This window comes from Elephantulus edwardii, unplaced genomic scaffold (genome assembly GCF_000299155.1).
Source record: "Elephantulus edwardii isolate Elephantulus edwardi_28Jun2011 unplaced genomic scaffold, EleEdw1.0 scaffold00077, whole genome shotgun sequence".
Lineage (NCBI taxonomy): Eukaryota > Metazoa > Chordata > Mammalia > Macroscelidea > Macroscelididae > Elephantulus > Elephantulus edwardii.
Window position 1 is genome coordinate 13,632,575 of NW_006399827.1, and position 9,455 is coordinate 13,642,029.

General features: G+C 44.7%; 1 pseudogene; it reads right to left on the bottom strand.

The window, feature by feature from the left end:
- Positions 1-7,988: 7,988 nt before the first annotated feature.
- On the bottom strand, positions 7,989-8,811 carry LOC102869877 (annotated as a pseudogene).
- Between the last annotated feature and the right edge of the window lie 644 nt (positions 8,812-9,455).

Sequence of the window (9,455 nt, forward strand, 5' to 3'; positions counted from 1 at the left end):
GATTGGATGACAGAATTTTGTACAATGAATCATTTATTCATTGCAAGTACCTTTTTAAAAATAATAAATGGTGACTATATACATGGACCTCACCTAATTAGCTACACAGGAATCAGATTGACTACATCTGAGCAGAGAGTCGATAGAGAAGCTCAATATCACCCATTCAAACAGGGCTAGGACCTCACTCATGTGCAAGTTCAAATTCAAGCTGAAGAAAATTAAAACAAGTCCACAGAACCAAAATACAATCTTCAGTCTAACCTAACTGAATTTAAAAACCATCTCAAGAGTAGATTGGATGCAATGAAAACAAATGACCAAAGACCAGACGAGTTGTGTGATGGCATCAAGGACATCATCCATGAAAAAACCAAACAGTCATTACAAAAAAAAGATCCAAATGGGCATCAGAACTGCAGCCAGAAGCAACGATGCTAAGACTTCGTCTTGCAGGAAGAGCCAATCCCTGGAAAAGGACATGTTATAAAAGTTGAAAGATCATTGAAACAGAAGAGGCTTAAAGAAATGGATTGCTACAGAGACTGCAACAATCAGCCGAAGCACATCAGAGATGGAGGGGATAGTGCAAATGGGGCAGGGATGCATTGGTTGTACATAGGTTTGTGTTGTTGCTGTTGTTGTTATGTGCCATCGAGTCAGAACCAAAACAGACTCATAGTTAATCATCTGGTGGGTTTTCAGAGGCAGTTACTTGCACAGGAGGAGACTGCCCACCCTTCTCCTATGAAGCAGCTGGTGGTCTCAAACCATGTACGTGCAGGATTGCAGTGTAGCTTCTTGCCACTCAGCCACCAGAGCTTAAGGTTTGCTATGAGTGGGAGCCAATTCAACAGCACTTAACAACAACAAAGTACACAGTGAAGAAAAGGCAGACACCCCAGAAGATGGCTTGACAGTGGCTCTAACAGTGTATTTAAGCACAGGAGGGGTTGTGAAACTGTTAGGCAGCGTTTGGCAGGATCAGGCAGTGTTCTGTTCAATAGATACCTCACAACATCAGCATCAGGACTTCATTTCTCCCACTGGCTTTTTGTTTTGCGTTGTATTCCTAGATTTTTACATATTCTTTTGGTTATTAGATTGTTGTTAGCCACATGATTTCTGCTTCATTTGTTATTAAAACAGAAGTGATACATGAGAAACTGAAAGTTAGATTTTTGCAAAATAAAAAATATTTTTGTTAAAAAACAAATCAAGGGGAGCTTTCGTGGCCTAGTGGCAAGAAGCTGCACTGCAATCCCAGAGGCATGCAGTTCGAATTCACCAGATGCTCTGCTGAAAATAATAAAATAAAATTTTAAAAAAAGAATCCTTTAAAAAAACCAAAACAATTTGCCCAAATGCCATCTGACTAACTAGTAAGTGCCATTCCAATCTGGTGCCTCCCACCCTAAACCTATGTCTGTTCTTAGCCACTAAGAAAATTACTTCCATTTGTTCACCCATTTAAATGAAGCAAATAAATGTGTGAAAAGAATTCAGCTAATTTAAAAGTATATTATTTACAAATAGAACTGTAGAAAGGAAAAATATTTAGGAGTCATTTTATTAAAAATATAGATAAATCTCTGTGTCCCTTGCTCCAATCTCCCCATGTAGTTCTGCTGTGCGGCCATGAAAATCCCACCCTTTCCTTGCTGACTAGTGGATGGCCCATATAGTTGATGGTAATGGAGAGTGAAATAAGAGAGGGATGGGTTTCAAGGTAGCCCTCTCTCTCCCACTCACACTGACCTACTGACTCAGAATCTAGCTCGTCAATTGGCCTTTAATCCCCCTCCACCTCCAGAATGTCATTCAGGGTGATGACTGTCACCTACTAGACTCAATCCAAAGAAAGTTTCCTCTTCCTTCACCAGACAGAAGCAGTGCAATCTGTCAGAATCACTGGCACTTCTGACAGCAATCATATCCCCTCCATGGTGTAACTCTTGGACCACAGTTCTTGTGATATCCTCAGATATGCTGGGCATTGTGCCTAGATTAACTAGAAAAAGAAGCCAATTTCAGTTTGGAGGAGAGAAAACATGGGTTTAAGGGTTTTGGGGTTTTTATTTTCGTTTGTGGGGTTTTTTTCTTTGTTTCTTTTATTATTTTTCGTGTGTACCGTCAAATCGGATCTGATTGGTACAGGAGGAGATTGCCCCTCCTTCTCCAGCAGAGCATATGGTGCATTTGAACCGCATACCTCTGGGATTGCAATGAAGCTTCTTGCCACTAGGCCACAAGAGCTCCCTGGGTTTAAGGGTTTTAAATCTTTCATCTTTGTCTTCCTGGAGTCAATGAAGAGCCAAAGGGCCTAGGAAAACAAGGACCTAAGATGATTTGCCTTTTCTGCTTTTACAAGATGAGATGATCAAAGTATACAAGAAAGGGTGCTGGCTTGGCACATCAAGTTGGAATGGACTCATAACTAACCTGGGAGGAGACTGGCCATCTTTCTCCCAAGGAATCACTGGTGGATTTGAATTTCCAGAGGTGCTGTCTTCAGATTAGCAGCACAACTCCCTACTTACTATGCCTTCAGAGCTCAAGGAAGGGTTGGTGGTGGTGTTGTATAACTTCAAGTCCGAACTGACCCATACATGCAGTGGCTTTTTAGAGGCAGTTAATTGCATGGGAGGAGACTGACCATCTTTCTCCCACAAAACAGCTGGTGGATTTGAACCTTCTACCTTCAGGATTCCAGTGCAGCTTCTACTACTAGGCCACCAGTGCTCCTTCAAGGAAGGGTAGACATCACAAATCCCAGACTACCCTCCAAACTTCATAGAACCCATCTGAAGAGGAGATTGGAGCAATAACTCTCCCTCAAGCAGGGGGAGTGTGGCCCATTTTCTGCCATCTCCACAGCGGAGTTACTCCCTTGTTCAAAGGATTCTGAGACGTGGGAAGGCCCACCATCCCCTGCGAGACCGTCAGCCAGCCATACAGATGAACAGAAGCACCACGAAGAGATACGGAGCATGGCTGCCAGACCTCCCGCTGCCAGTGCCAACTGGTTAGTTCTTCACTTGTCTCTGATTCCCAGGCCTCCTCCCTCTGCACAATCCTCACTGTATTCTCCAAGGCACTTGGATGAGTACAGCCATTTCCCTTGCCATCCCAAAGAGATGGTGGAAAGTTTGGCTTCAGAAGAAAGCAAAACAGAAAGTACAAAAGTGATTTGGAACCAGGAGGCCTGGACAGCTCTCACAGGTGTTTTTTTTTTTCTTCTTTAATTTCTGATCACCATCTGAAGGGTCTCTCTGCTGCTCTTGAGAAAATGAAATTAACCCCTAAGCCACACCAGAAGCATCTCCTCTGCACACTCTCCCCTTCACACTCCTCTGGTCTACTCCTGGCCCTTCTGCCTTCCCTGTCTCTAGAGACCTACCAGAGGACCACAGTCTGACTCAGCTGGTTCTTTTCTGTTTCTTTTTTTTTTTTCCTTCCCCTTTTCTGTTTCTATTCTGAAGCTGTTTTCAGTGGTGCACCCACAGGGGTTCTTTCACCTCCAAGTCCTTCTTGCTCTCTCCCCATCAACCTTCTCACTAACACCTGCAATTCTTCCCTCTTGAAATCTTGTTCACCTACTTGAGGCTCCTGGTACTGAGCCTCTCCTCTCACAATCCTCCTAAGTTCTACCCACCCCCCAACCCCGATCCTAGCTCTGGCTATCTTCCCCCAAATCCCTCCTGTTTGCCCAGGAAACTTTCTGCCCAATCATCTCTTCTCACCCTGTCCTCATCCTAACAGTAAACTCCCAACACACTCTCCAAACTGGAAAGGATCCTGGGTGTCTCTTGCAGCAGTGCCCATGGCAGGATCATCTCAGGGGCCACCTACCTCCTCTCTGAGCATGTACAACGTGAACTCCCCATTTTGTTACTCACCACAAGTAGAAGTTTTGAGAATTCCCCTCTGTCGGAACTCTGCACAATTCCTGGCTGTGATAATTTAAGAAACTAAAATAAGGGAATAGATAGGTTATCCAGGGTGAGCACTTTCAGGAAGGCTGAGTGGGCTGGGTGTCCCACCTCCTAGGCGTTTCAACAACTCAACAAATTGCCCTTGAGTCAGAACCCACTCATAACTGCCCTTCCAGAGAGTTTTTGGACGCTGTAAACCACATGGGATACATGGAGGTGTATTTGAACCAGCAGAGAGGCACCACCTTTTAGTTACCAACACAACACCCTACAGACTAAGCCACCGGAGCATGATGACTGGATTGGAGATAGAGAATCCAAAGGTCAGATCCTCTTCTCTTCCCTTGTTCCCAGGAGTGAAGAGAAGGTACTGATAGGAGCATGGGCCAGAGAATGGTGCAAAGTGAGGCAGACTGGGCCATGAAACCAGAGCTTCAAACCAGTTCAGCAAAGTTTAATTGGAGTCAACAAAGTGATATCTGAATTGATCCAAATTTCTAATATGTGGACAAAACAGAATGATAGCAAGAATGGGAAGAATAATGGGTCAATACCTTACTAGACACTTAATTTTCCTCTTAAAAAATGAGGGTAGTGTATATGGTCAATAAAGAGCTCTGGTGGCCTAGCGGATAAAGAATTGTCTGCTGGTGGAGAGAGAGGGATGTAATGCTTAACAGTGTGTGTCAATGTGGCCATGCTCCTCTGAGTCATGTAACTTTGTGTTGTAAATTCTAACTTTGATAATATTAACAAGGCAGGATTATAGGTTGTTCTGTAAAGATAGGACCATCCTTATCTGATTAAGGACAAATCTCAGGAGTACGGCCTGCCTCAGTGTATGTTTAGACTCTGGTTAGAACCTTTCTGTCTGATCCCACATCTGGCTATCTGGCTCAGGTCTCCAGACTTGAGCAAGTGGCCTGCTATACTTGCCAACTTTGGACTTTGTCAGTCTCCAAAGCCAAGTGCCTGTGACCTTGATGCCCAACAACCGCATTTGAACTCATTAGTCTCTGAGTCCGGCAGCCTCTGACGCCAGCAGCCTGAAACCCTGCCTGCCTACCAATGGCTTGGATGCATTAGCTTCCCCTAACACCTCTCTTTTGAGGTCTGACCTACAGACCAGGGGGTTGTTAGCCTCTACAAGCACGAGCAGTATCCTTTAATGAAATCAACACCTCCTTCTGTCTGTCTGTCTTCCTCTGTGTGTGTATATTCCATTGTCTTTGAGTTCCTGGTACCTCCATGCAGCTATTGAGCTGACTGATGTCTCTTTGCTCCATCCCAATTTCAGAGGACAATCAAAAAGTTGTTTGCTTTCAGCTGGAAAAGCCAGCAACAGCTTTTCACCAGGGACAGAGGGAGCCATGGTGGTGTGGTCCATATGGAATGACTCTGCAAGCCAAAAGGTGGAGCCTTTCTGACTGTTCAAATCCACAAACAGCGATGGGCAATCTCCTACTACATGATTTACAGCCTCCCAAAAGCCTACTGGAGGGTCAGCTATAAGTCAACGGCAATGAATGAGTGTGAGTGACCTCAGAAGTGTATCAATGTGTGTGTATGGTCAAATCAGATCCGACTGGCACAGGAGGAGATTTCCCCTCCTTCTCCCGTGGAGCATCCGGTGGATTTGAACAGCGTACCTTTGGGATTGCAGTGCAGCCTCTTGCCACTAGGCCACCTGAGCTCCCTGAAAATCAAATTTTTTAAAGAAGAAATTCAGTTGCCTTCCACCTTAGTGAAAATTTCTAGGGGTTCAGTGGTGTGTGGACCATATCAAGATAATCTGTCTAAAGTGTGGGTTAAGCTATTGCATCTGACCCCTCTCAAAGCTAAAAAGGAGGCACAATGCCTGGTGTGCCTCTTTGGAAGCAATACATCCCTGCTGAAAGTGAGGAAGACTTGAAATGCTTGTTGCAGAAGAGCAAGAACTATAGGCTTCAATATGAATTGCACCTCCACATCAAGACAATAAAAATCTTCATTTGGGGGCCAGTAGGCAATATCATGCTAGATGGAGAAAAGATTGAAGTTGTCAACAATTTCATCTTACTTGGATCCACAATCAACACCCTTGGTACCAGCAGTCAAGAAATCAAAAGATGCATCACACTGGGAAAGTCTGCTGTAAGGAACCTTTCCAGAGTGCAAAAGAGCAATGATGTCAGCTTAATGACTAAGGTGCACCTGATCCAAGCTATGGTCTTCTCCATTATTTGCTATGTATCTGAAAGTCAGAAAGAATAATTAATGCCTTTGAGATATTGTGCTGGAGAAGGGTACTGAATATCCTATGGACTGTCAAGAGAACAAAGAGGTCTGTGTTGGACAAAGTGAAACCAGAGTGCTTTCTGCCTCTGCAATGCTATGCTCTGTGGGTCCTGATGTCTTAATTCCAAAGGGAGTAATCCTACCACCTGAAAACACTACCAGATAAGAATACCACCCTGCCACTTTGGGCTGTTCATGCCTTTGGGACAATTGGTGAAGAGAGGTACTGTGTTGTCTGGTTTGACTCACCATGATGGACAAAGGAAAACAGGACTGATAAGAGGTAAAGGATAGGTATGGGATACAGAAGACGCTTTAGATCATACTCCTATTTCCTGTCATTAAAGTCAATGAAAAACTCGAGTAGCCCAACTCTAACATGACTACTAATGGCCTAGAACTTGCAGGAATGAAGGCTTGGGTCACTCCACCAGGCAAAGAATTACGACTAGCTGAGGTATTTGCTGGGGGCAAATGGAATACAGAGTAAGCAGTTGGTTGTCTTAGTTCCAATGCTTCTGTAACAAAGATACCAGGTGGTTTTAACAATCCAAAATTTATTCTCTTTTCATTTAGGAGGTAAGACAGTCACATTCAGTGTCCCAGATCTAGGGGAAGGTCCTCTGTCAGCTTCTGAACATCATTTACATTGCATCACTATTTATGTGCATTTGGGAGGACACATAATTCAGTCCATGACAACAGGAGAAAAGGGTAGCTCTAAACACCCACTCCATACACATGACCAGCTGGAAGAAAAGAGCCTTGTGATTACTTGTATTTTTAATTTGTACATATACATGACCTACTATTTTATTAACTCATAAAATACAAATGAGGCTAGCACACTTCTGATTGTATATGCTAGTTGTGTTATATTAGGCAAAAGTATCATTTTATGATTGTTTTGGTTTGAAGATCAGGTATGATTCAAGATGTCTACAGATGCCACAGTGACAATGCATGAACTGTGATGGTTACATTGTGTGTCAAGGTGGCCATGATCTCAGCATAATGTGGCTATCCTGTGTTGCAAATACTAATCTCAATGTAAATAAGGCAGGAGGAGAGGTGGTTCTGTAAGGTATGATCAGCTTTATCTGATTAAGGGGAAGTCGTGGGACTCTTAATCAGCCTGGCCTGCTGGTACTGAATGTTTAGTAGTTGTTGTTATGCCACGGAGTCGAGGATGACTCACAGTGATCCTGTAGGCGACACATCTGAACCTTGCCCTATCCTATGCCGTCCCCACCATCTCTGATACGTTCATGTCCATTATTAACTGTGTCGATCCATCTTGTTAAGGCTCTTCCTCTTTCTCTGATCCTCCACCTTTCCCAGCACGATGTCCTTTGCCAGGGCCTGGCCCTTCCTTCCTACCAACATGCCCAAAGTACGTGAGACAAGGTTTCATTGTCCTTGCCTCTACGGAGCACTCTGGATGCACCTCCTCCAAGACAGACTTGTTTGTTCTGTGTGACAGTCCATGGGAAATCAGCACCCTACTCCCATATCAAAGGTATAAATTCGATTTTTTTTAGTCACCCTTTTTCTTTTCTTTTCTTTTTCAGGAAGAAAACGCAAAAATCACTTTAATTCCAGCCTACGACTCCAGGTGCAATGCTCAGGACAGACTCTAGATGCAATGCTGTGTGGCGACCATTCACTCACACACAGCTCAAAGAATGCTCCTGAGAGGGACTTACCTTCAAGGGGGTGAGCCAAGGGGGAGAGCAACCCAGAAACAGGGCCAGGGGAAGACATGGGGGAAAAGTGCTACTTCTTGGTAAAAGTTACCTTCACAGTATTGTTCTGAGTGATCTTGAAGCCCTGCAGGGCATCTCGGGAGGTCCCAGCCTGCACCTCATTGTCAGACTCCACAAAGGCAATGTCATGCCGTCCAGACACCAACGCACCTCTTTGAAGCCAGGGAAATGGGTTAAAAAGCATGGACAGCATGAGTTAGCTGGTCTCTTCTGGCAGGTTGGTGAGGAACAAGATGTGGTTTGGTGGGTTTTCTGAAAGTGGATGTGCAGGTGGCATCTGGCCCAGCATGTACTACTAAGGGGGCATGGCCCCGGGTGCGAGGCCTGGTGGTGAGATCATGCCAGGTGGCGGCAGGTAGGGAGGCTGGCCCGGGCTGTGGTGCATGATGCGGTGTGCCTGCATCATAGAAGTCATGCCCGGGACAGGCCCCTGGATGGCCCCTACCACAGGGGCAGCCTCCCCACCCTGCACAGCCTTCTTGGCAGCTGGGGTCTCCTGGCTCTTGGGCTTCCTCTCCCGCTGCGGTACTGCTCCATGAAGGTGCCCTTCATCTTGGCAATGGTATCAGAGTCCATCTTGGTATACTGGATTCACATGGACTTGTCGTAGAAGGGGAAACCTTGCATGGAACGTAGGGCATTGTTGGCGCTGCAGACCTCTTTGAGATGAAAAAGGCCTGGCCCCTCATCTTCAGTCTCCTTGATACCAGAATATCTAGGATCTGGCCAAACTGGGACAAGATGGTGTACTTTTTCAGCTTATCTTTCTTGATCTTCTCGTTGAGGTTGTTGATATAAATAGTATGATTGGGACGGGTCTCGAGAACTGCCATGGAGCAAGATGTTGAGGTAGGGCAACAGGGTAGAACCCCACCCTAAGTAGTGTCTGTGGAGTGCTGGTCATCCTTTTTCACGGCCCAACTTTTGAATGCTTAGGAAGTCATTGAAAAGACTATGGCTTGGATCAGGCACACCTTAGTCTTTAAACTGACATCCTTGCTCTTGAGCACTTTGGAGAGGTACTTGGAAACAGATTTTCCCAGGGAAAAGTGTCTTTTGATGTTTTGACTCTTGTTACAATGAGTGTTGATTGTGGATCTAAGTAAAATTAAATCATTGAGAACTTCAGTCTTTTATCCACCTATCAAGCGGCTGCCCGTTAGTCCAGTCGTAAGGATTTTTCTTTCTTTGCTGTTGAGATATAATCCATATTGAAGGCTGTGGTCTGAACTGCTGCAGCAAGTGTTTCAAATCCTCTTCATTTTCAGTAAGCAAGGTTGTATCAGCTGCATAATATAGGTTGTTGAAGAGTCTCTCTCATACCCTGATCACATTCTTCTTTATATTGACTAGCTTCTCAAAATTATTTTCTCGCCCTTTAGAGTAGTGAGAGATCTTCACCCCAAAACCTACAGCGTCCCTTTTCAGCAGGAAGTAGCTAAGAGAATACGCCATCCCCTTTTCCTTATGAATCAGG